Source organism: Symphalangus syndactylus, chromosome 10, assembly GCF_028878055.3.
Source record: "Symphalangus syndactylus isolate Jambi chromosome 10, NHGRI_mSymSyn1-v2.1_pri, whole genome shotgun sequence".
In the NCBI taxonomy this organism is placed as follows: domain Eukaryota; kingdom Metazoa; phylum Chordata; class Mammalia; order Primates; family Hylobatidae; genus Symphalangus; species Symphalangus syndactylus.
The window spans coordinates 48,543,434-48,569,887 of record NC_072432.2 but is presented as its reverse complement, the minus strand read 5'-3'; the positions used below and the strand labels follow the sequence as shown (position 1 = coordinate 48,569,887).

The 26,454-nt window shown below is 37.3% G+C and overlaps 1 protein-coding gene and 1 long non-coding RNA gene across 2 annotated transcripts in view; one reads left to right on the top strand and one right to left on the bottom strand.

Moving 5' to 3' along the window:
* Positions 1–26,454, bottom strand: part of GPRIN3 (GPRIN family member 3) — a 492,222-nt gene that overhangs the window by 304,228 nt on the left and 161,540 nt on the right. The gene's annotated exons all lie outside the window — the stretch shown is intronic.
* Positions 1,376–26,257, top strand: LOC134731581 (uncharacterized). The gene is made up of 4 exons (XR_010113987.1): positions 1,376–1,639; positions 22,460–22,634; positions 24,936–25,092; positions 25,804–26,257. It is a non-coding gene; the product is annotated as an uncharacterized lncRNA (long non-coding RNA).

Sequence of the window (26,454 nt, the reverse complement as noted above, 5' to 3'; positions counted from 1 at the left end):
TTTTGAGATGGAGTCTCGCTCTGTCACCCAGGCTGGAGTGCAGTGGCGTGATCTGGGCTCACTGCAAGCTCCGCCTCCCGGGTTCACGCCATTCTCCTGCCTCAGCCTCTCCGAGTAGCTGGGACTACAGGCGCCCGCCACCATGCCTGGCTAATTTTTTGTATTTTTAGTAGAGATGGGGTTTCACCGTGGTCTCGATCTCCTGACCTCGTGATCAGCCCGCCTCGGCCTCCCAAAGTGCTGGGATTACAAGCGTGAGCCACCGCGCCCAGCCAAGGGATTGAATCTTAAGAGTGCTTTTTAAAAGTACTTGAAAGTTATTAGTGGAAAAGGATTCCTTAGGAATATTATATAATTTTTAAGTATAAAAATATAAAATTTAATTTCAACATAGAAATAGAACAGCATCTTAACAAAAAGAAAACGAATCTTTATTAAATTCAGTAGAGGTGTATTGAATACACATTTTGCTGAATGCTGAAAATGTTAAAGTCAACAGTTGGTCAACATGGATGTCATGATATAGAAAGAACCTGTAAAAACAAAAATCTGAGCTGTTATTAAATAAAGTTTAATTGTTCAACTTTTGTTATAATTTTAGAAATTGCATTTTAAAACTTGACATTATAGCATAGAAACATTTTTTTCAGCATTAACACCTGATAGATTGCTCCCATGGTAATTATATTATACATTAGTGAGACTATAAATAGGCATTCATTTTCCACTGAGGCTAGAGGAGGAGCAACTTCTTTGGTCTAGCTCCTGCAGTCTAGGGTACAGATGATGCAACAATATAACCATTATTCAACTTTCCCTACCTCTGTAATTCTAACTCACTCAGTTCCCCTCCTCTTGAGCTCCTGAGCAGGTTGGTGATGATAAAATGATGCCAGTGATGCAGCCTCACAAGCTCTCTGTCTACCTGGAAAAAGATGCTTTCTAAACATTCTTTCAGAATATTTTCAGAAACAGTCTTGTAATTTTGGCTCTTGCTGATATTTTTTGGTTTTTTTTGAGAGAGAATCTCGCTGTCTCCCAGGCTGGAGTGCAGTGGCGCAATCTTGGCTCACTGCAGGCTCTGCCCCCTGGGGTTCACGCCATTCTCCTGTCTCAGCCTCCCGAGTAGCTGGGACTACAGGTGCCCGCCACCTCGCCCGGCTAATTTTTTGTATTTTTAGTAGAGACGGGGTTTCACTGTGTTAGCCAGGATGGTCTCGATCTCCTGACCTCCTGATCCTCCCGCCTCGGCCTCCCAAAGTGCTGGGATTACAGGTGTGAGCCGCCGCACCCGGCCTCTTGCTGATATTTTTATATCTACTATTTTCACAGGCATTTGCTACTCCATTCAATCACTTGGGAAAAATTGTCCTTACTTTGGACTAGAACTTTTGCAATAGAACAATATGACTGGCTTTTAGAATGACAATATTGTTCCGGAATTTTTAGCTGGCACTCAGATTTCTGTCTGCCTCTCATTGGCAAACATGACATTTCAGCAATTTCTCTAAAGAGGAATGATTGGGGGGTCTGTACAGCAGGCATCATGTAAGAAAAACTCACACCTCACGACATATTTGTTTGATTTATTCAGCAGACTTCAGCAAAGGAAAGATGTGAAAGCAACCCTTGGTTGTTGGTATGTCTGAAGATACTGGTATTGTGGTGGTATTATCTGCAAAGTATATAATAAGGCTTGCTTTTATTTGCTCAGTCTTTGGATGTGTAATGGGTTTCATTCTATCTTGGTTGAACATCTTATGTAAGTATAAGATGAGGTACTTCAAAATATCTTGATAACATGTAGCCTATTTTTGATTAAAGTCCATTTTCATTGCAATTTTACATTTTATGATGATTACCAATATTTTAAAGAAAGGATTCAGGTGTTAAAAAGATAATCCAAGATCGATAAGTGAACAAACATTTGATAAAGTAAAGTTGAATATAGATGGTAGGATCTAGGTGGTAGACACATGATACAAAGTTTTAAAAACCTTCCTTCTTTTGGAAATTTACATAATAAAATGTTAGTTAAAATAATAAATCTAAACAACATGCCTTGCATTTATACTGTAAGTCAGGATCTCTGGGGAGAGAAACTGAGGTTTGCAAACAGGAGGTTCATAGGGAGTGCTCATATATAACACTTGTGAGGGATGGGGAAAGCAGGATTAGGCACAGGGAAAAGTTAAACTGTGATGCAGTTGCAAAAGCAGCCTCAGCTGATCCTAAGGGGATCCAGAAGCTGAGATGACTATTTAGAATACCAGTTGAGTCAAGGGGCGCGACTTCAAGCAATTATTGGATGTGATCTGCTCACAAAGGGGAGAATGTAATCTTGGGCAAGGCAGGTTCTTCAGTGAGAGGCAACTTACAGAAAAAGACTCAGTAATGAGCCTCAGCACTCATCATTCCTGGCTGCAGGAAGAATGAGTGTCTCAATAGTGTACCGCAGTGTCACAGCAACTTATTGATATTTTTAATGTGTGAAAATAACTAGGTAGAAAGGTTACCTACATGATCATGTATCCATTGATCACACATGAGTTCATAGATGCCAGAACTGAACACGTAGCATTTAACTATTCATCTAAAGCTGAAAGGTAACACCAGATTTTGCCAATACCCACGCTGAAGCCAAAGTTTAGTACCACCTATACACAATGGCATTTGAAAGACCGATGTTTTTTCAGAAAGTCAAGCTGTAAATTATTTTGAAAAACAATGCAAATCAGTACATGTTAAAATAACTTTGTTTTAAGTGACTTGAGTACCGCCAGTGCCTCTTATAGAAACATATGTCTATGTTTACTGTGTAAATCTCTATCTTATTTTTTCCACTTATAATTGAGTCACCTCCTTACACAGCTTGAGCCCAGGAGTTTGAGACCACCATAGACAACATAGTGAAACCCCATCTCTACAAAAAAATAAAAATAAAAATAAATTAGCTGGACATGGTGATGCACACCTGTAGTCCCAGTTATTCTGGAGGCAGAGGTGGGAAGATCTCTTAAGTCTGGGAGATCGAGGCTGCAGTGAGCTGTGACTGCGCCACTGCATTCCAGCATGACTGACAGAGCAAGACTGTGTCTCAAAAAATATATATATACTATTAAATATATTTATTTAGTATGATAACTGCCATTTCTTTTATGCCCACTGTGTATCAGAAATTGATCTTATGCTTTAAATAGACTACATGTATTTTACCCAGGAAATCTGCAAGATTAAGTATTACTATTCATTGAGACATATAAAAGAGCCCTATGATTTTTCAACTTCTTTTTTCATAATTTAAACACTCTTGGTTGTGAAGCATGACGGAAGGTGAGAAACTTGGCCATCATTATTAGCTACATAGTATGTGTGTGGGTAGAGGTCATAACTCATCACTCATCATTATGGCAATTATGTTTGAACTATAGTGGTCACAAAGATGATTTATTTTTCTTTCTTTTTAAAAGAAACTTTTATTTCAGGCTCAGGGGTACACGTGCAGGTTTGTTATGTAGGTAAACTCACGTCATGGGGGTTTGTTGTACAGATTATTTCATCACCCAGGTACTAAGCCTAGTACACAGTAGTTACTTTTTCTGATCCTTTCCCTCCTCCCACCCTCCACTCTCAAGTAGGCCTCAGTGTCTGTTGTTCCCCTCTTTATCTTCATGAGTCTCATCATTTAACTCCCACTTATAAGTGAGAACATGTAGTGTTTGGTTTTCTGTTATGGAGTTAGTTTGCTAAGGACAATGGCCTCCAGCTCCATCCATGTTCCTGCAAAAGACATGATCTCATTCTTTTTATGGCAGCATAGTATTTCATGGTGTATATGTACTACATTTTCTTTATCCAATCTGTCATTGATGGGCATTTAGGTGGATTCCACATCTTTCCTATTGTGAATAGTGCTACAATGAATATAAGCATGTATATGTCTTTATGGTAGAATAATTTATATTCTTTTAGGTATATATCCATTAATGGGATTGCTGGGTCAAATGGTAGTTCTGTTTTTAGCTCGTTGAGGAATCAACATACAGCTTTCCACAATGGAATTTACATGCCCACCAACAGTGTATAAGTGTTTTCTTTTCTCCATAAACTCTCCAGCATCTGTTATTTTTTTGACTCTTTAGTAATAGCCATTCTGATTAGTGTGAGATGGTATCTCATTGTGGTTTAGATTTGCATTTCTCTAATGATCAGTAATATTGAGCTTATTTTCATATGCTTCTTAGCTGCATGTATGTCTTCTTTTCAAAAGTATCTGTTTATGTCCTTTGTCCACTTTTTAATGGGTTTGTTTTTTTCTTGTAAATACGTTTAATTTTTTTACAGATGCTGGATGTTAGACCTTTGACAGATGCAGAGTTAATAAATATTTTCTCTCATTCTGTAGGTTGTCTGTTTACACTACAGAAACCTATCTGTTGATAGGTTCTTTTGCTGTGCAGAAGCTCTTAAGTTTAATGATATCTCATTTGTCAAGTTTTTGCTTTTGTCACCATTGCTTTTGGCATCTTCGTCTTGAAATCTTTGCCTATGCCTATGTCCAGAATGGTATTGCCTAGGTTATGGTCCAGGGTTTTTATAGTTTGGGGTTTTACATTTAAGTTTTTAATCCATTTTGATTCTTTTTTAGTGTGGTTAAGAAAATGTAACATGAGATCTACTCTCTTAATACAACTTTGGGTGTACATTACAGTGTTGTTAAGTATAAGCCCAGTGCTGTACAGCAGATCGCTAGAACCTTTTCATGTTGCATGTGTGAAACTTTATGCCCATTAACCAGCAACTCCACATTTTCTTCTCCCCCTTAATCCCTGACAATCACCATTCTACTCTCTGCATTGATAAGTTTGACAACTTTAGATATCTCATGTAAGTGGAATCATGAAGTATTTGTCTTCCTGCAACTGGCTTATTTCACTTAGCATAATCTTTTCAAGTTTCATTCGTGTTATAGCATATGATAGGATGTCTTAGTTTGTTTGAGCTGCTATAACAAAGTGCTATAAACTGAGTAATTTATAAACAACAGAAATTGATTGTTCACAGTTCTGGAGACTGGGAAGTTCAACCAGCCACACCAGTAGACTCAGTGTCCAGTGAGGGCTCACTCTCTGCTACAAAGATGACACCTTCCTAGCTGTGTCTTCACATTTGCATAAGGGGCAAACAACCTCACTCAGGCTTCTTTTCTAAAGGCATGAAATCCATTCATGAGGGTGGATCCCTTATGACCTAATCATCTCCCAAAGGCCCCACCTCTTAATACCGCCACATTGGAAATTAGGTTTCAACATATGAATTTATGGACAACATAAACATTCAAATGACAGCACAGTATTTTCTTCTTTTTAAAAACTGAAAAATATTCTACTACATTTTATATATATTGTCACTTTTTAACCATGCATTTGTTGATAACTTAGGTTATTCTCACCTCTTGGAAATTATAAACAATGCTGCAATGAACAGGGGAGTGTAGATGTCTCTTTGACATACTGATTTTATATTCTTTGAATATATACCTGAAGTGGAATTGTTCAATCATATGGTAATTCTATTTTTAATTTTTTAAGAAGTCTCCATACTGTTTTTCATAATGGCTGTATGAATTTACATTCCCAGTAACAGCGTACAAGGGTTTTCTTTTCTTCACATCCTTTTCAACACTTGTTTTCTTTCAACTTTTTGATAAAAGCCACCCTAAGAGGTGTGATATCTTACTGTGGTTTTTAATTTGTGTTTTCCTGATGATTCGTGATGCTGAGTATTGTTCCGTATACCTGTTTTCTATTTATATGTCTTCTTTTAGAGAAACATCTATTTAAGTCCTTTGCCCATTTTAAAATCCAGTTATTCGTTTTCTTGCTATTTAATTCTTTGTATTCTTTATATATTTTAGATATTCATGCTTTATCAGATGTATGGTTTACAAATATTTTTTCCCAATCTGTAGTCTCTTCACTCTGATAATTGTTTTACAATCATGATGAGGATTTTTTTTTTTTACCACAATTTTGTTGTGTTCACTTTAAAGTGGTTCAATGATGAATCCAGATATTCATTAGATAGCATCATTGCTAGGGGCCTATACATACAGCATAATGGTATGGCTGTAAGAAAAGTCTCTAGGTGGCCAGGCGCAGTGGCTCACACCTGTAATCCCAGCACTTTGGGAGGCTGAGGTGGGTGAATCACAAGGTCAGGAGTTCAAGACCAGTCTGGTCAATATAGTGAAACCCTGTCTCTACTAAAAATACAAAAAATTTGCCGGGTGTGGTGGTGTGCACCTGTAATCCCAGCTACTCGGGAAGCTGAGGCAAGAGAATCGCATGAACCCAGGAGGTGGAGGTTGCAGTGAGCCGAGATTGCACCATTGCATTCCAACCTGGGCAATGGTGCAAGACACTGTCTTAAAAAAAAAAAGAGAGAGAGAGAGAGAAATCTCTAGGTTAAGAAAATGGTGGCTTTCCTTCACTCTGCACCAGAGTACATTTTGAGGTGCCATGGAGCTGCAATTGCTAGTTCAAGAATCAATGACAGAAAATTCAAAAATGTTGTGGTGATCTGTTTTTGGAAATTTTTTCTGTAATTATAGACAAGCAAAAAAGGAACCTTACTTACCTTTACATGTGGTATCTAGAAGTGGAAAGATTTACTTGTCAAGCAACTGTATTAATATTGTTGCTAACAGCAGAAAAAGGACATATAGAATTCCCTGATGAGACGGTCTACTGGGGCTCCCATTAAAATTAAGACATATTTCTTGAATACAAAAGCAGCCCTGGGCATCATTTAAATCACTTGGAGTGATGCAACTCAGAAGCCAGTGAATTCTGAAAGAGCACAGGTTCTTTCTTCCCTTAGTGATTGAGTCACTTCCTAACAGAATAGTCCAATTAAATGAGCTGATGTTCTGGATGTTACTTATGTCTGGGAATCAGGTTTGGGAAATACGTTCAGGGGCATCACTAATAAACGTCACCTACCATACTGTGTGCCATGTAATCTCTTTTCTATCAGTGCTACTGACATCTTAAATCTGGGATATCACAGTACTGGTGACAGTTTGGAAACAGGATGCTAAAACTCAAGAGGCTAAGTCAGTTGAAATGCTGATAATTGCCAATTGAAATGTAGTCCTGATTTGTTGATAAAAGAAAAATTGCCTGAGGCATAGTGGAATTACCTCGGACCTTCTACCATCCTTTGAAAAGAAAACGTGGCTACATGTGCATAGCATCTCTTTCAACGTGAAAGTTATTCTTAATCTCAAACTGAGGTAAGAGAAATGTTGTTTGAAATGAAGTTAATTCTGAAGCATGAAGATGAGAATTACCTCCCGTAGGGTAATTTGGCCATAATTTGGGACTATAGAAAAAGATAAAGAGGAGCAGGCAGGAGCTGAGAGTAGCTGCTTAGAATAAATGTTCAGATCGAAGCCGGCTTTAAATGGGAGTAAACTCAAAAGAACTGAGGATGGCTGGCTTTCAGTGATCAGATTAAGGAAAAAGGAAAGACTCATCACAGCCTTACCATAATTATAGGCAGAGATTGAAAGCCCAAAAAGGTACATAAATTAGCATAAAGCTACCTGTTACACATCTGAACAGTGGTTATGGTAATCAAATTTTGTTTAAGATACCTCAGAGACAAGTAGCAATGGTAGAGATTCTGTAATGGAACCTGCTGATGGTGCTCATCTACAGGGCTGGCCTGATAAATGCTGGGTTCAGTTATGGGGTAATTTCATTTTTACTGTTGAGGAAATATAATTAAAAACAAAATCTTCTCCCAACCCAGAAAATTTCTCCATTAATGTAGTAAAGAAATAAACAGTTTTATTATTGAATGAGCATGATATGAGAATGTGATGCTTATCACAGGCAATTCACTAAGAGCTTGCAAAGAACTAGCAGAACAGAATCTTACCCTTTTATACTGTCACTATGTGTAATCCATCACACACATACATGTTTTCTAGGTAAATATTCAATAGTTTTCAGGTAAGAGGACTAGTTAACACCATTTGTCACACATATTTCATCCTAGATTTCATCACATAGATTCATCTAGTAATTGGGGTGACCATCTGTGTAAACTGATTGGCTTTCTCCAGAGGAAAAGCAAATTTCTTCTATCTTTTTGACAGGAGGTAGATTTGTAACTTGGATCATGGCACCCATGGAACATAATCTCATATCCTCCCACAGAAACTGGTAGATGGGGGGTTGTATTAGTTCCTTCTCATGCTGCTATGAAGAAATACCTAAGACTGGATAATTTATAAAGAAAAGAAGTTTAATTGACTCACAGTTCCACAGAACTGGGAAGATCTCAGGAAACTTAACAATCATGGTGGAAAAGGAAGCAAATACATCCTTCTTCACAAGGTGGCAGGAGAGAGCACTGCTGAGAAAGGGGGAAAAGCCCTTATAAAACCATCAAATCTCATGAGAACTCACTCACTATCACCAGAATAGCGTAGGGGTAACTGCCCTCATGATTCAATTACTTCCCACCGGGTCTCTCCCATGATGTGGGGATTATGGGAACTACAATTCAAGATGAGATTTGGCTGGGACACAGCCAAACCATATGACGGGTGCTAACTCCCTTGATGTTTACAATTCCTTTTTTTTTTTTTTTTTTTTTGAGACTGAGTCTTACTCTATTGCCCTGGCTGGAGTCAGTGACACTATCCTGCAACCTCTGTCTGCTGGGTTCAAGCGATTCTCCTGCCTCAGCGTCCCGAGTAGCTGGGATTACAGGCACCCACCACCAAGCCCAGCTAATTTTTGTACTTTTAGTAGAGACGGGGTTTCACCTTGTTGGCCAGGCTGGTCTCAAACTCCTGACCTCAAGTGATCTGCTGGCCCCGGCCTCCCAAAGTGCTGGGATTACAGCCCTGAGCCACTGTGGCCCCTTGATATTTACATTTCAAAGAGATAGCTCCCAGGTCTTTGAGAAAAACATTCCTGAGGCATAAAGTTGACAAAAAGCCTATCCAGTTTTCAAAAGGATTTATATTCATTTCAAAGAGAGGAGAAAGAACTTAACAATTGCAAATTTTCTAAAATAAATGCCCTAAGAAAATGGGAAGGGGGGGTAAATTTCTTTCTTTATTTTCAATAGGGAGGATTAAGCATCTTATTTTTAATCTGTATGTGTTCTTACATTACCCATGAGTAACATTTTTGGAAACTGTCCTCTGGCACAATATCTGTTAACATATCTGAGTATTGTGGCCCTCTTAACATAAAAAAAAGCCTCATAACATCTCTCTATGATAGTAGTAGTATATTTAGTATTCATTTATTCAGAAAATACATACTGACCAAGCCTTGCTATGAATTCAGATACTCTTTAGATCAATTTGTAGTTTATTAGTTGAAACATTTAAAACTAATAGTATCCATATGTGCAAAGCATACTAGTTAGTGCATAGTCATGCCATATTCCTTGAAATAACCTAATAGCCACCCATCATGGCTCAAGATATGAAAAATACTAATATTAACTAAAATAGCTTCTGAAGAGCCAAACTTATTCTTTTTTTTTTTTTTTTTTAAAGACACCTGAGCACTGAAGTTATTTTACTTGATTTGATTAACAAGGAATGAGCCTCAGAGCCTCATTTAGCTCTTCCTGATTCCAATTTACAGAGAATCTGGCAGGTCTGATTATCTGGTATGTCAGGTCACTGTAAGGAGGGTCTTTCATGCGCGTTCGTATGAAGAGACCACCAAACAGGCTTTGTGTGAGCAGTAAAGCTGTTTATTTCACCTGGGTGCAGGTGGGCTGAGTCCGAAAAGAGAGTCAGCAAAGGGAGATAAGGGTGGGGCCGTTTTATAGGATTTGGGTAGGTAAAGGAAAATTACAGTCAAAGGGGGTTTGTTCTCTGGCGGGCAGGAGTGGGGGTCGCAAGGTGCTCAGTGGGGGCGCTTTTTGAGCCAGGATGAGCCAGGAAAAGGACTTTCACAAGGTAATGTCATCACTTAAGGCAAGGACCGGCCATTTACACTTCTTTTGTGGTGGAATGTCATCAGTTAAGGTGGGGCAGGGCATTCTCACTTCTTTTGTGATTCTTCAGTTACTTCAGGCCATCTGGGCGTATAAGTGCAAGTCACAGGGGATGCGATGCCTTGGCTTGGGCTCAGAGGCCTGACGGGGTCTATAACAGTCATTGAAACATTGACCAAAAAAAAGTGTTAAGGATAAAATTATTACATTAGAGGTTGAGATTATGATTGAAATTTATGGTAATAACATTGGATGTTTAAGAAGGACTAATATCCAGAAATTTTGCCTAAGAATATAAGAACATGAGTAATACAAATAAACAGATTTTCTTTTCAAATCAATAGACTTTTTTGGCGGGGGTCTGGGGAGATATTTGATGCTTAAAGGAACTTGCTCTTTCAGACCCACTCTGTATTAACACTTTCTTCCCCGGTTAGGAAACCTGCTTATTATGTGCTAAGTTGCTTGTTCAGTGAAACCTAAAATCAGGCATTTTGAATTGTGGAGTGACTATGGAGCCTTCTGTCTTAAACAGAGTTCCAGTATTTGCATGTTTAATGTGGATACCACAAGGAGGGGAAATCAAGGTTGTGTCAGCGGCTGGGATTGTGGTGATGTTTGTGGAAGGTTGTTTTTCAGAGCTCTGTTAGCAATCATTGGTCCTCAGACTTACCTTTGGGTTGGGGATTATTGGAAAGGACCTGTTGTGTAAATGTCCAGCAATTCTGATAAGATCCCAATGCAGCGTGTAGAAAATACTGGTTCCTGGAGTGTAATATTTACCTAGTACTGGAATAATCTGCATTTATCAGCCAAAGTTCAGAGAAAAAAAAATTACTACCTTAAAATCTTAAGCAAAAAGGAATTTGACACAGAGAAGTAGGTGCTTACCAAATTGTTAAAGACATTAGAGGAGCGGGTTTCAGATCCACTAGATTAATTCCCCAAACATCATAGAACTGACTCCCCAAGTGAGCTCTTACCTCTGGCACCATCAGATGCTAGGAAATCAGGAGGCTGCCTCTGGAACTATGGAGCTGAAGATCATATTACCATTGTGGTCATTAGAAGATCAGGAAGCTATTGCTCCTTCTCTTCACACATCCAGGTCCGTATGTGTCTGTCCCACGTGGATTGAACAGGTGTCCCACACTAGGGCTTCAGGGAAGCCCAGGGTAGTATAGTAAGGCAGGTGTCAGGTCATAGCAGCACAAATCTGGATGCTGAAGCAAAGGCAGGAATAAAAGTTGAGCCAAGAGGAGGTCAGGTGTAGTACAAGAATTGTCCAACACAGGAACTCACATCCTAGCTACCCTCAAAGCCACTTCAGTGCTAAAGGCAGGCCTTCTCCTGGATGCCTGCAGAGCCACTGGAAAAAGGTCTTTGGTGTGGAGGAACCTAACTTTTCAAAACTTTTTAATTTAAAAGACAGTTACAATTGGATATAAGAGTAAACTATGGTATTTTACTGGCATAACTTGAAGACCCCAAAACGTATCCAAACCCCTTGACTCTCCCCTATGACCACCCCAAAACTGCCCTTTCAACAGTTTACCCCCTCTCAACAAATGGTACCAGCTTTTACTCAGTTTCTCAGCTCACACCTTGGAGCCTTGGTTGACCTCCTTGTTTTTCTCATATTCAATATCCAGTACAGGAGCAATCTTGTCTTGCATTTTTACAATGTATTCCAAACCCTCCACTGCACTGCCTCCGGCACTACCATGCTAACCCAGGCAGCACCTCCTCCCCTGTAGATTATCCCAGCAGCTTCCTGACTATTCTTGTTTCCGCTTTTGTCCTCTATAGACTGTTCTTTTCACAGTAGCCAGAGTGGCTACTTTAAAAAATGTGAAGCCATGTCATTTCTCTGGTCTCAACTGCTCTATCATTCCCATCAGATTTCAAATAAAACCCAAAGTCCTTTTTATGATCTTGTTTCTACGTGATCTGGGCCCTGTTTAAGTCTGTGGCCTCATTTCTTATCACTCTATCTCTTGCTCTCTGGTCTGTGCTTACTCTTACCACCCTGATAGTCCTCAGATGTGCCAGCAAGTTTCTAACTCAGGCCTTTACATTTGCAATTTCTACTTGGAGTTGAGAATTTCATTCTCACACTCAATTGATACTTCAGTTCAGATGTTACCTCTCAAGGAGACTTCTCAGAACTCCTCCTTTAAAATAGTCCCTCATCATACTGTATTCTCTCTCTTTCTTTTAAGAGATAGGGTCTTGTTCTGTTGCCCAGGCTAGAGTACAGTGGCATGATCGTAGCTCAGTGCAGCCTCGAACTCCAAGGCTGAAAAGATCCTGCCTCAGCCTCCCAAGTAGCTGGGACTACAGGCTTATGCTACCACACCTGGCTAATTTCAAATTTTTTTGTAGAGATTGGGGGGGGGTCTCGCTACATTCCCAGGCTGGTCTCAGACTCCTGGCCTCAAATGATCCTCCCACCTCAGTCACCCAAAGTGTTGGAATTACAGATGTAAGCGTGTTAAATTTTTGTTCATAGAGCTGATTACCCAATGTGTGTGTGCATGTGTGCATGTGTGTGTGTGTGTGCATGTGTGTGTGTGCATGTGTAAATTCCTTATTTATTGTCTGTTTCATTCACTGAAATATTTGCTACATGAGGGCAGGAACTATGTTGAATTTATCATCCTATTCCCAGTGTCTATAATGGTCATTGGCACATAAGGGTTCAATAAATGTTAAATTAATAACTTAATTAAATCAGATCAAATGGTGTTTGGTTTGTCTGACAATAGATTTCCCTTTAAATGGTATGCTGCCTAGAAGCTACTAGTTAACAGAAAAAAGAAGATAACGTTTCTGTAGTATTTGACAGTGTAAATTCACTCCATACAACTATAACCAAATCATTTACTTATGTTCATTTCATAGTCTATTGAAGGACATCTGGGAGTGCAGTAATGTAACGACCTAGTCTGGTGAATACTTCTTCAGAGTCCCAGAATACTCTTCAAAGTCCTAAAGTTATCTAGCCATCAAGTGGGAGACTGAGCTTGGATTGTGGAGGACATTTTAGAACTCTCTGTTGAAAATGATATTCATCATTTCCAACATCTCATTGACCAAAATTTAGTCTTATGGTCCCACTTAACTCTAAGGGAGGCTGGAAAATATAATTTAGCTGTATTCCCAGGAGGAAATGTAACTGTATTAACTCTGTCAAAATAGATATATGCATGATATTCTTTAATGCTCAAAAATCCCTGAATGATAAGTACTGTATCATCATTTACAGATGAAAAAATCTGACCCTCAGAGAGGTTGAGCTACACAACCAAAGTCATACGGCTAATGATTACGTGGCAAAGCCAGGGCTTCACTCCAGGTCTCCTATGATTTTCTCTGTCATTTGGGTAATGGAAATTCCATACATAGTACCAGTCATTTTGATGAGACTGACTTTGCTAATCATTTTATTTATGCTTACACATCACTTAAGAATGCACATATGCCTTGGACTTGAATGACCTTTATTATGTTTGTTAACATAGTATGATTATTATTTATAGTTTGGCCTTATTCACTCTGTCTTCTTTGATCTGTTCCCACTCCTGCTTAGCAATCGCAGTATCTCAGTACTTTTCAAAAATTACAGAAAAAAAAGCAGCACAACTTTTGTTCTACTTTTCAGTCAGCTTGGATGATGTATTAAAAATCTTTGTTGATGGCATGAAATACATAGTTGTATTGATTAATGTTTCTGATTTATTTCATTTGAATCACTCCCATTCTGATAGAGACATGAATTCTACTTGATTGCCTCTAGTTGCTAAACACCGATTACTTGGAAAGAATGTTGTCCCTATGAATAGATAATGATTAAGCAGAACATCAATAAAATAAGAGATTCAACTTGAACCAGTGAAAGAGTAAGATGTAGCTCTAAGCCTACACACAGATTTCATAGAAAACATTGCAGGGGGACCTTGTTTACGTGAAATCTCTGTTACCACATGCTGACCCTCATCCTTGTAGGTGCAGAAACTTTATGTCATCATTGTAGCCTCAGATGAATAGACACCTCAAAATCTCACTCACCAAATACTTCACAAACCATTGATGACTCAAACAGAATCCTAATTGTTCACTTATGATCAAATGTGTGCCAGCCAGTGACTAGAGCACTCGTTTCCTTTTTCTAGGTCACCCCCTCCTGCTTTCAAGGTATCTAGGAAACCAAATTATAAACCTGCTGATTCCATGGCAAGCAAGAATTATGAAATATGATTAGGGACATTTTGTCCAGGAACTGTTAAGACTTGACAAAATACTTCCATACCACAAAATCAGACACACAAAGTAAAACAAAAAGAACGATATCTCTTTCCTAGGGAAAGAAAAACTCCTGTACACTAGATATATTATTTCCATTCCCTGAAGATAGTTGAATAAAGGCATGACCAGATTAATTTTGTCTCTCTGAACATTTTCTGAGATTCAGATATTTTATCCAGGAAACATATTCTTTATATTAGAAAGAATCTGTTAACATATTCTTTCTTCAGAGAGATCCCAAACTTTGATTAGACCAGAGTCTCCTACAATAAAAATTGTTTTTGGAGTAGCAGTGTTTTTAGTGGAAAGAACATAGAATCTTTTCGTGGAAAGGGAATATAAATTTAGGCAAATCTAGGATTAAACACATACAACAGCTGCTTATCTAATGAATAATTTCGTGTAAGTTACTTAACCCTGCTAAGAATCAATTATCTCTGAAAATAGTATCTACCTTTCAGGATTTTTCTGCAAATTAGAGACAACATATTAACTACCTGGCATACAGTAGATGTTTAATACATTATAGTCATTATTATTAGAGTTTCTGGGTCTTCTTCCCAGTATTAATTGTGGTGACATTCTCTTTAAAATAGTTCTGCAAATAGCTAATTCCATTCAACAAATGTGGTTTTTATACATTTAACTCTTATAAGGTAATCTTTTTTCTTTTTTTTTTTAGGTCAGATTTATTGAGGTCTGGTTTATGGATAGTAAAATTTACCCCATTTAGGTGTAGAGTTGATGATCCTGGTCAAAGACATGCAGCCCTGTAATCAAGACTATAACCAAGATATAGCACGTTTCATCACTCCAAACTCTCCTTAGTGCCACTTTGTAGTCAGTCTCTTCCCCTAACCCTTGCCTCTGGCAACCATTGGTGTGGTCTAGTTTTGCCACTTCTAGAATGTTATATAAGTTACCATTTACAGTATGTAATTTAAAAAATCTGGCTTCTTTCACTTAACACAATGCTTTTGCGAAATATCCACATTGTGTATCAGTAGTTCAATCTATTACCAAGTAGTATTATATTTTGTGAACATGAAACAATTTGTTTATCCATTTACCAGCTGATGACATTTGGGTTGTTTTTAGTCTTTGTCAATTATGGATAAAGCTACTATAAACATTCACGTATAGTGGTTTTTGTTGTTGTTGTTTGTTTTTTGAGACAAACAACACTTTGAGACTCACTTTGTTGCCCAGGCTGAAAGGCAATGGCAGATCATAGCTCACTGCAGCTTCAAACTCCTAGGGTCAAATGATCATCCCACCTCAACCTTCTGAGTAGCTGGGAATACAGGTGAGAGACAACACACCTGGCTCAACATTTACATATATTCTTTCTGTAGACACATATTTTCATTTCACTTAAGTAAATATCTAGGAGTGGGATTGCTGGCTAATATACGTGTATAGTTCACTTAAAAATATGTCATTTTTTTTCCATAGTGGTTGTACCATTTTGCATCACCACTAGCAATATGAGAGTTTCGGTTACTCCACATTTGTACTAGCCCTTGATATTGTCAGTTTTTTCTTTCATTATTCCTTTAAAAAATCCTAGATTTTCTATTACGTGTGTAGTGGTATCTCACTGCAGTATTAATTTATACTTCTCTCATTTTTAATGATATTGAACATCCTGTTATGTACTTATCTGCCATTGGTATCTTTTCTTGGTGAAGTGTCTATTTAAATTATTTGCCCACTTTAAAAATTGTGTTTTTTGTTTCTTATAATTGAATTTTAAAAGTTTTAAAAATATATTTTAGATACAAGTCCTTTATGTGTTTCGTGAATATTTTCTTCCAGTCTGTAGTTTGTCTTTCACTTTTTTGGCAATGCTTTCCAAAGAGCAGTAGTCCTTAATTTTAATGAAGTCCAATTTAGCAACTTTTTTCTTTTATGGCTCATGCTTTTTGTATCATATCTAAGAAAGCTTTGCCTTGTCCATGGTTGTGAGCAATTTTTTCTATGTTTTCTCTTAGAAGCTTTATAGTTTTAGATTTTATATTTAGGTGTATGATCATGTTGAGTTAATTTTGTATATGATATGTGATAAAGTTTGATGTTCAAGTTTTTGCATATAGAGGACCAATTGTTGGAGTAACATTTATTGAAGAGACTGTCTTTTCTCTATTGTATTACCTTGGGCCTTTGTCAAAATTCAATTGATATGTAGGTTTAATTTCTGGACTCTTTGTTCTGTTAATCTATATGCCCTTATGTCAGTACCACATTCTCTTATTATTATAGCTTTATAAGATGTGTTGAAACCAGATGGTGAGAATCCTCAAATTTTGTTTCTCCAAAATTATTTTGGCTATTCTAAATCCTTTGCTTTTCTCTACAAATTTTATAGTCATCTAATCAATGTCTACAAAAAAAATCAGGCTGAAATTTTTATTGGGATTGCATTAAATTGATAAATCACATTGAAGAGAATTGATCTTTTAACAGTATTGGATTTTCCTACCTATGAGCACATACCTTTGTCCATTTACTTAGGTGTTCTTTAATTTTTCCATCATTGTTTTGTGATTTTTAGCATTCAAATAGTTCACGTTTTGTTAAATTTATCCCTAAGTATTTTATGATTTTTGATGCTATTATAGATGGCATTTTATTTACAATTTTAATTTCCAAATGTTTATGCCTAATTTATAGAAACACAATTGACTTTTGTATTCTGACTTGTATTTTTCAGCTTAGCTAAACTCACATATTCTATTAGAATTTTATTTTTATACTTTAAGTTCTGGGGTACATGTGCAGAATGTCCAGGTTTGTTACATAGGTATACATGTGACATAGTGGTTTGGTGCACCCATCAACCCATATCTACATTAGATATTTCTCCTAATGCTATCCGTCTTCTTGCCCCCCCCCGCCCCCCACCAACAGGCCCCAGTGTTTGATGTTACCCTCCCTGTGCCCATATGTTATCATTGTTTAACTCCCACTTACGCTTGTCTGTAAAGGATTTTATTTCTCCTTCACTTATGAAGCTTAGTTTGTCTGAATATGAAATTCCAGGTTGAAAATACTTTTCTTTAAGAATGTTGAGTATTGGCCCCCACTCTCTTCTGGCTTGTAGGGTTTCTGCCAAGAGATCTGCTGTCCGATGGGCTTCCCTTTGTGGCTAACCTGACCTTTCTCTCTGGCTGCCCTTAACATTTTTTCCTTCATTTCAACCTTGGTGAATCTGACAATTATGTGTCTTGGGGTTATTCTTCTCAAGGAGTATCTTTGTGGTGTTCTCTGTATTTCCTGAATTTGAATGTTGGCCTGTCTTGCTAAGTTGGGGAATTTTTCCTGGATAATATCCTGAAGAGTGCTTTCCAATTTGGTTCCGTTCTCCCCATCACTTTCAGGTACACCAATCAAACGTAGGTTTGATCTTTTCACATAGTCTCATATTTCTTGGAGGCTTTGCTCATTACTTTCATTCTTTTTTCTTTAACCTTGTCTTCATGCTTTATTTCATTAAGTTGATTATCAATCTCTGATATCTTTTCTTCTGCTTGATCAATTCGTCTATTGATACTTGTGTTTGCTTCACAACGTTCTTGTGCTGTGTTTTTCAGCTCCATCAGGTCATTTATGTTCTTCTCTAAACTGGTTATTCTAGTGAGCAATTCCTCTAACCTTTTTTTCAAGGTTCTTAGCTTCCCTGCATTGGGTTAGAACATGCTCCTTTAGCTCGGAGGAGTTTGTTATTACCCACCTTCTGAAGCCTACTTCTGTCAGTTCATCAAACTCATTCTCCGTCCAGTTTTGTTCCTTTGCTGAAGAGGAGTTGTGATCCTTTGGAGGAGAAGAGGCATTCTGGTTTTGGAATTTTTAGCCTTTTTGTGCTGGTTTTTCCTCATCTTCGTGGATTTATCTACCTTTGGTCTTTGATGTTGGTGACCTTCAGATGGAGTTTTTGCATGGTCGTCCTCTTTGTTGATGTTGATGCTATTGCTTTCTGTTTGTTAGTTTTCCTTCTAACAGTCAGGCCGCTCTTCTGCAGGTCTGCTGGAGTTTGCTGGGGTTCCACTCCAGACCCTGTTTGCCTGGGTATCACCAGCAGAGGCCACAGAACAGTAAAGATTGCTGCCTGCTCCTTCCTCTGGAAGCTTTGTCCCAGACGGGCACCCACCAGATGCCAGATGGAGCTCTCCTGTATGAGGTGTCTGTCGACCCCCGCTGGGAGGTGTCTCCCTGTCAGGAGGCACGAGGGTCAGGGACCCCTTTGGGGAGGCAGTCTGTCCCTTAGCAGAGCTTGAGCACTGTGCTGGGAGATCCACTGCTCTCTTCAGAACCAGCAGGCAGGAATGTTTAAGTGCTGAAGCTGGGCCCACAGCCAACCCTTCCCCTAGCTGCTCTGTCCCAGGGAGAGGGAAGTTTGATCTATAAGCCCCTGACTGGGGCTGGTGCCTTTCTTTCAGAGATGTCCTGTCCAAAGAGGATGAATCCAGAGAGGCGAGAGGCAGCCTGGCTACAGCAGCTTTGGCAAGCTGCAGTGGGCTCTGCCCAGTTTGAACTTCCCGATGCATTTCCTATCCTCTGCAGCACATTTGTCTTGCCTAAAGCTCCAATTTATATTTCAATCCAGTTAACACAACGTCATCCGTATAGTTAGCCAGTGTGATGTTCTGTGGAATGTTTGTGTGGCTCAAATCACTTTGGATTATACTTTGAAAGAGACCGAGAGAATTTCCATAGTCTTGGGGAAAGACCATACTGCATACTATTGTCCATTCTATGTGAATGTGAACTGTTTTTTGTCTTCCTTATTGATAAGAATGGAAAATAGTGCATTCATCAAATGAGTGACCACATAAAACGTTCTGGAGGCTGTGTTAATTTGTTCTAGCGTGAAGAGTATATCTGATATAGAAGCTGCAATTTGGGCTTCTACTTGGTTGAGTTTCTGGGTTTATTTAATTTTTGCAGGGACCAGACTTTTAAATTAAGTAGGATATGATGAGGGCTAATACCTCCACATATTTTATATCATAAATATTTCACTAATCTCATAGATACTTTTACGACATGTTATTTTGACTGTATTTACTATTTTACTACTATATTTACTATGTTGGTCAGAAGTGGAGGAGTAATTTCAGAGGCTTCCATTTAATCTTTCCCTCTGTTATTTCTCTTACACCACAGCTCAAGGAACTAATTCTACTGACTACCAACTATAACTAGCACAATTATACATTTAGGAACTGGAAAATGACTTTTGTGTGATCATAACTATGAGCTGAGCCAGCCCTAGGGCAGCATTTATTACCTAGAAACATGTGTTTGTATTCTTTTATGGGGCAAAGGTGACACTTTTCCTCAGTTATCCATGCTACTATAAATGCTGTATACTGACATTCTCAAAATATTTGGAGGTATTCTCTTTTTCCCAATGTATGATTAACCAAATAAATGGCTGTAGGTTCCTTTAGGAAAAGACTGGGGAAGTTACTAGTGAATATACTTGTCATGGTTTTGCATGGTGCTTCTTTAAAGAAACCTAGGATTTTCTTCAGTTAATGAGTTCTGGGTCTGGCAATTGGCTCAAGTCCAGAAATTCTGCATGGGTTCAATTATATTTTTAAATATTTTATTATGATTGATTTTTAAACATATTACTATAAATTTTATCAAAATATAGAAAAGTTGAAAGAATTACATGGTGAATAACCAGCCATGAGCTCATCACCTAGATTCTACAATTAACATTTTGCTATAGTTATTTATTAAATATTTAACCATCTTCTGTTCATCCCTCTAACAGTTCATCAAATAGTATTTTGATGCTTTCAAAGTAATTTGCTTCATCAGTACACTTCATTCTTAAACATTCCCGAATGTGTTTCCTCATCTAGAATTTAACATTTGTGTTGTGTTAAGACTTTTTTCCAAAATACAGTTCCAAGCGAACCCATGGAGTAGGGAATTTACTGTCACATTATTCTCTTCATTGCCCTTTCGTGAATGTTTCCACTGTTCCTATTGGCTGGCAAAGGGTTTTACAAATCTATATACCTAGAAAGCAAAAGTATAAAAAACAGAGTATCAAAAACAAATGCTACTTTTGGCCCAGAGCAAAACTTTTACTGTAAAATAAAATAATAATCAAATAAACTATTCTTTATATTTACATTGACCAGCTTGACAAGCAAAGAAGATCATTTCTAACATGACGAAATGCATCTTTGTTTTTATTTGAGTGAGATCTTAGTTTTCTTTGATGTTTAACAAAATTGTGGAGCCCATTTTTTTAGATTTGTCAAATTATAAAGATTAGTGAATATTAAAGAGAAATAGTTGCCTTTGATGTAAAACCATGTTTATGCTTATTGATCATCCAAAGGTTAAAACAAATAATGTAGGCAAAGTAGGCTGATGAATTTTGGGGGTTTTGCATATAAGATTTTCTTTTTAATGTGGTTTGTTAAATAAAAGACAGAAATCTCCTTCCTCCTCAAAATAATATAAACCAATAAGAAAGTAATAACAATAAGAATAGAAACAAAGAGATTTATAGTGTCCTTACTTAGATTTATCTTTTATCCCAAGTTCTTTCTCATAATACTGACTCTTTTCTCCATGTCCAATTTATATGAGACTTGAGGAGATGATATGACATAGAGTAGAATAAGAACCATATATTAATGTAGACAAAGATTTGCAAAATGGTTTTGCTATTTCTCTCCTGTGTATTTGAGTAAGCCTCGTGTTGCTAAACTTCATTTTCCTTTTCCAAAAAATGGCAGAAACTAATGCCTTCTTTAAAGTATACTTTTGAAAATGTTACACAGTGGGGTAATTCCTAACCTCATGGATCATGTTATGTAGAAGACATTTACTAGGGAGGTATTGTATTCAGACACTCTGATGTATCGCAAAAATATAAAGACAATAAGTCTCTAACCTAAAGGCACTTACTGTTTAAGAAAAAAAAAAAACGAAGAAAACCAATAGTTAATATACTATGCAATAATGTTAATATTATAAGAAAATGAGACATTGAATGGTAAAGAACTAAAGAGAGAGTGTGATGAGTAATACCCAATCCAGCCTTGGGGTTAAGAATATGGGAGGGAAATTGGAGAAAGGAAAATTGACTTCCTTTCAAGAGGAAGTCAGCTTTGAGTTACTTCTTTTTTTTTTTTGAGACGGAGTCTCACTCTGTCACCCAGGCTGGAGTGCAGTGGAGCGATCTCGGCTCACTGCAAGCTCCGCCTCCCGGGTTCACGCCATTCTCCTGCCTCAGCCTCTCCGAGTAGCTGGGACTACAGGCGCCCGCCACCATGACCGGCTAATTTTTTTGTATTTTTAGTAGAGACGGGGTTTCACCGTGGTCTCCATCTCCTGACCTCGTGATCCGCCCGCCTCCGCCTCCCAAAGTGCTGGGATTACAAGCGTGACCAGCCAGAGTTACTTCTTAAATAATGAAATATCTTAAGTTGGGTGGATGAGAGAGAGGGATGTTACAGAAAGAAACACACCTGATATATAAACATACAGAAGTAGAGCATGGTTTATTTGGCAGTTTTGTGTGATTGATACAAAAAGCACATGTGGGGCAGTGAGATAGAGTGAGAGAAATAGGCAGGAACCATATGATAAAGGATTTTGCAAGCTTCGTTAAGAATTTGAGCTTTAAGCTAGAGGCCACGGGATACCATTTAAAAGTTAAAATAAGGACATTGTAAGAATTTTAGGAAGATGAGTACATTATCCAGACACAGTGGTGAAAATGAAATTGAAGAAGCTAGTTATGATTTTATCACAGTAGTATAAGCACTCTAATTTAATGAAGTAGTAGTGAATGTGGTAGTTGGGGAAATTTGCATTATATTTAAGAGATAGAATGTATAGGACTTTGTAACTAATTGAACATGGATAATGATGAATTAGAATTAAGAAAGATTCAGATTTTGGGCTTCTGGGTTTGAAGGATGGTGAAACTATTCCTCAGTATAGAAAACCCAGAAAGAGTGGTAGATTTCAAGAGGAGTGTAGTAATTTCTTCTTTAGATATATTGAGTTTGATGTTTTATATGGCATTCAAGTGGAAAAATAGTGGGAATTATAAGTGTAAATATATTCCCTACAGATGATCCTTAACCAAGTATGAACTGTGTGGGTTTACTTAGATGAGGAGTTTCTTCTGCCTCTGCCACCCCTGAGACAGCAAGACCAACTTCTCTTCCTCTTCCCCGTTAACCTATTCAACGTGAAGGCCACAAGGATGAAGATCTTTATGGTGATCCACTTCCATTTAATAAATAGTAAATATATTCTCTCTTTCTCATGATTTTTAAATAACATTTTTTCTCTAGCTTACTTTATTGTAAAAATACAGTATATAATAAATAGAATATATAAAATATATGTTAATTGTTTATGTGATTGTTAAGGCTTTTGGTTAAAAATAGGCTATGTTCAATTCCAAGGTGAGCACGACAAGTTTGTCTGTGCCTTCATGTAATTTACATTCTGACGAGTGAGAGAGATCAAAAACATAAAACAATTGCAATAAGTGCTCAGATAAAGAGGAGGACTTAACATTTAAAAGGCATCAAAATTGTTTAAGGAAAGGAGGAAACTAGCCATATGAAGAAAGGTAGAAAAGCATTCAATCCTAACCCTTTTCTTTTCCACTGGACTACTAGAAATGTAACTATTTAGTCTTGGAATAGAGAGCATATTTTCTTACTCTCCACCTCCTTCACCTTCTTTGTGTGTTTTCCATACAAACACTTAGTGCAACTAGGCAAGCTTTTGTCACTTCCTTCGAGTCAGCATTTCTATTATAAGTCCAACAGAGGACTCTTGACAAGATTTACTTGAAACCTGAAGCTGTAAAGTCATTAAGTGCTGTGAATAGCTCTGAACATTTTGGCTGTCCTCCAACATACTCTCCTACTAACAGGGAGGAATTACAAAGCAAATAAGACAACAAAAGGAAGTGCATTCATCTCCATGACCACCGACATTTTCCAATCATTCAATATCCCCAGTGGGACAGTGGGTTTGGGTGTATGCATATATATAAAAAGAAAATTCTCCACTGTTTTTCTAAGGAAGGTTTAAACTCAGCATATTTACCCACTTAAGTATGTTCATCCTGCCGTTAATGCCTTTAGGAATCTGGACTAGTAAATCACTAAAAACAGTATTTTCAATTAAATTGTTACATCATAATTCTGTTTTTATTCCTTGAATGCACAGCAGCAGCAGACAGAATCTGACTTGGTGACCCTCACTAGAAACCTCAGTTAATTATAACCTTCCTCATTTTGATTATAGTACTTTGCTAATTTGAAATTCCACCTAGTCAATTAATGCAGCTTATGGTTTCTGCAGAAAATCATGAACCCATGGTTACAATTTTAATTATAACATACATTTTACAGATCTCAGCCATCCATCTCCAAGAACATTCTCCTTTGTATAAAGTGTCTTAAAATTGGGCTGCTTCCTTTGACTTAATATTGCCTTCTTGGAATGTAATGAATACCTTTTGGTGACAGCATCTCTTTCCCAGTCTGCACTGATGAGAATCATGAACTGTACTAAGAGGTATTTTGCCAAACACAGGTACAGGAGTAAATGTGCCATTTATAAGATGTCATGACATATGGCATTTTTCAAACACTATACGAACTTGGTGTCTAATAAGCTAACATAAAAATCTTTTTGAGAAAAGAAAATATTGACAAGAAAAGTGAAAAAATAAGGTATAGTATTCATAAATATATGTAACTTTCTAAGATTTTCAGAAGCATAAAATTATAAAGGATATTATCACAGCCTTTAGAACATTAACCAAGAATAAGGACAGTAATTGCAAAAAGGATAAGAGAAAGGAAATCTAAGATTATTCAATTTTGGGTTTCTGTGGTTTTCTGGTATTGTGATTTGGTAAGAAATAATATAACTGATAGTGTCTTATATGCAAAAGTATGTGAATTGGTGTCCAAATTTTATTTCCTAGTTTTTTAACCTCTAAAAGATACCTAATATATTTCAGTTCTGACTTCATTACAAAAATGTAGCATATTCAAGGTTCTCATAAGAAAATAAGCTTTGACTTCAGGCTTTACACATGTATGAGGCAATTAATTTATAAAGCTTCGAAAGAATGCTGAGAGCTAGTGTCTCCATTGTCAAGCCGGGAAATAAATATAGTAGCCATTGTAGTAGATTCACGTGTGATCTCATGGCTACAATTTGTTTACCAATTAATGTGCTCTGTTGTAAAGTTACACCCATGTTCCATATGATGGCTTAGAGAGAAATATGTTAGCCAAGAGTTTCAATGTGTCATGTTTAAGATTTCAGGCCCTGGACCCAGTTTGGTTCAGTTCAAATCCTAGTTCTGCCATTCATTAGCTGTATGACTTAGAACAATTGATTTAACCTCTCTGTGGCTCAGTTTTCTCATCTCTAAAAATAAATGTAATAATGGTGTCTACCTCAAAGGTTTGTAGTGAGTATTTAAAAAATGCATAGTAAGCACTCAGAACAGTGTAAGGTCTCAAATATTATCTATTATTAATATTATCTTTATTGTTATTACCCATAAGGCATTTCTGGAAACAACTAGGCCTTTCTCATAAATGTTTTTGCCAATTTCTATCATGTCCCATGTTATTGTATGCTGTTTGCTCCATGGGGAAAGAAGAGAAGGAGACAGAGTGAAAGGGAGGCTGAGAACTGTGGAAGTTAACCTGCTCATATCAGGTATGATAAGTGCTTCTGCTGACACTGAACAACCTTCCACCAATAATATTTTTCTATGTCTATAGCAGATGGATACACTCTTCATGAGGTAGAAACTACTAATTTATAACAAAAATAGATAAATAAGAGTTAGGGTAAAACACTATCTTAGGCATAGCTACTTTCCAAAGCACATATGATTTGAAAATAAAAACAATATATGTGGAGGAAGTGGATGTAATAGCTACTTTAAAGCCTTTTAAAGGTTGATGTTTTAGGATAGCCTAAGTCATACTAATATCTACTTTAAACATACTAAATGGGTTTATGTGCAATATATTCCCTTAAAATAGGATTTATTATTAAGTGGTAGTTTAGTAAAATATTTCTATATATGAACTGATTCAATTAATTCCAATTTAATTATTGCCTTTGAACTATGCAGATTAAATTTTATATATATATATACACATGTGCATATATTTGTATGTGTGGTATGTGCAAGTGTGTTAGACATGTGTGTATTAAATGAGTCTTCTGCACATTGAGTTCAGTTTGATACACTAAAGTGTTTCATTTTTTATCCTATTTCATTGCTTAAAACGTAAAAATTGTATAACATTAAATTATAGGATAGCTGTGTGACATCCAAATTAGGTGGAAGATTCTAACAACTGAATCGCCAGTATTTTGTCATCTGAGGAAACTGAGCATCGTTTTAGATTATTCCAGTACCAGAGTGTTGTCCATTGAGTGGCTCTGCAAAGGCACCCAGCAACAGTGAGGGTGAGCAGAAGAAAACTGCAGACACTGGCAAATACCATGGTCCAGTGAGGAGTGAGTGAATAAATGCCATTCTTTTTCCTTATACTTTTGATTTGCTCTGGGTGCCTCCAATTGACCAAACTCATCTGCAACCAGAGTATAAGGAAGGAAGCCCATAGAGAAGATCCTCCTGGAGCATATCGTGGTACAGAAGAGGGTGGAAAATGGATCCAAATTGACAAAGGGAAAACCATTTAATGGTTGTGGGCACTTTGTAGAACATTTGGAAAATGCCGGAAGTCATACAGAGGAAAAACCATTAAGGGTGGTTCTAAAAGGGCAAAGAAGCTATCTATACATTGTTAGATAGATTTTTAAAAATCATAAACAGAAACCCTGGATTTTGTAAAAAAAGATTCCTCAGAGCTACTATTTTGCCTATATTTTAAATCTATGGCCTTGACTACTAAAGAGAGGGTTCACATAATTATGTCTATGGATGAAGGTGTGAGAATCTGCTCAGCATGGCTCAGAAGTTGACAATTAGCAGGAAATCAAAGGTTTTGGACAGTCTAATGTTAACATCATCATTACATTGAACAAGAAGATTACACTGAT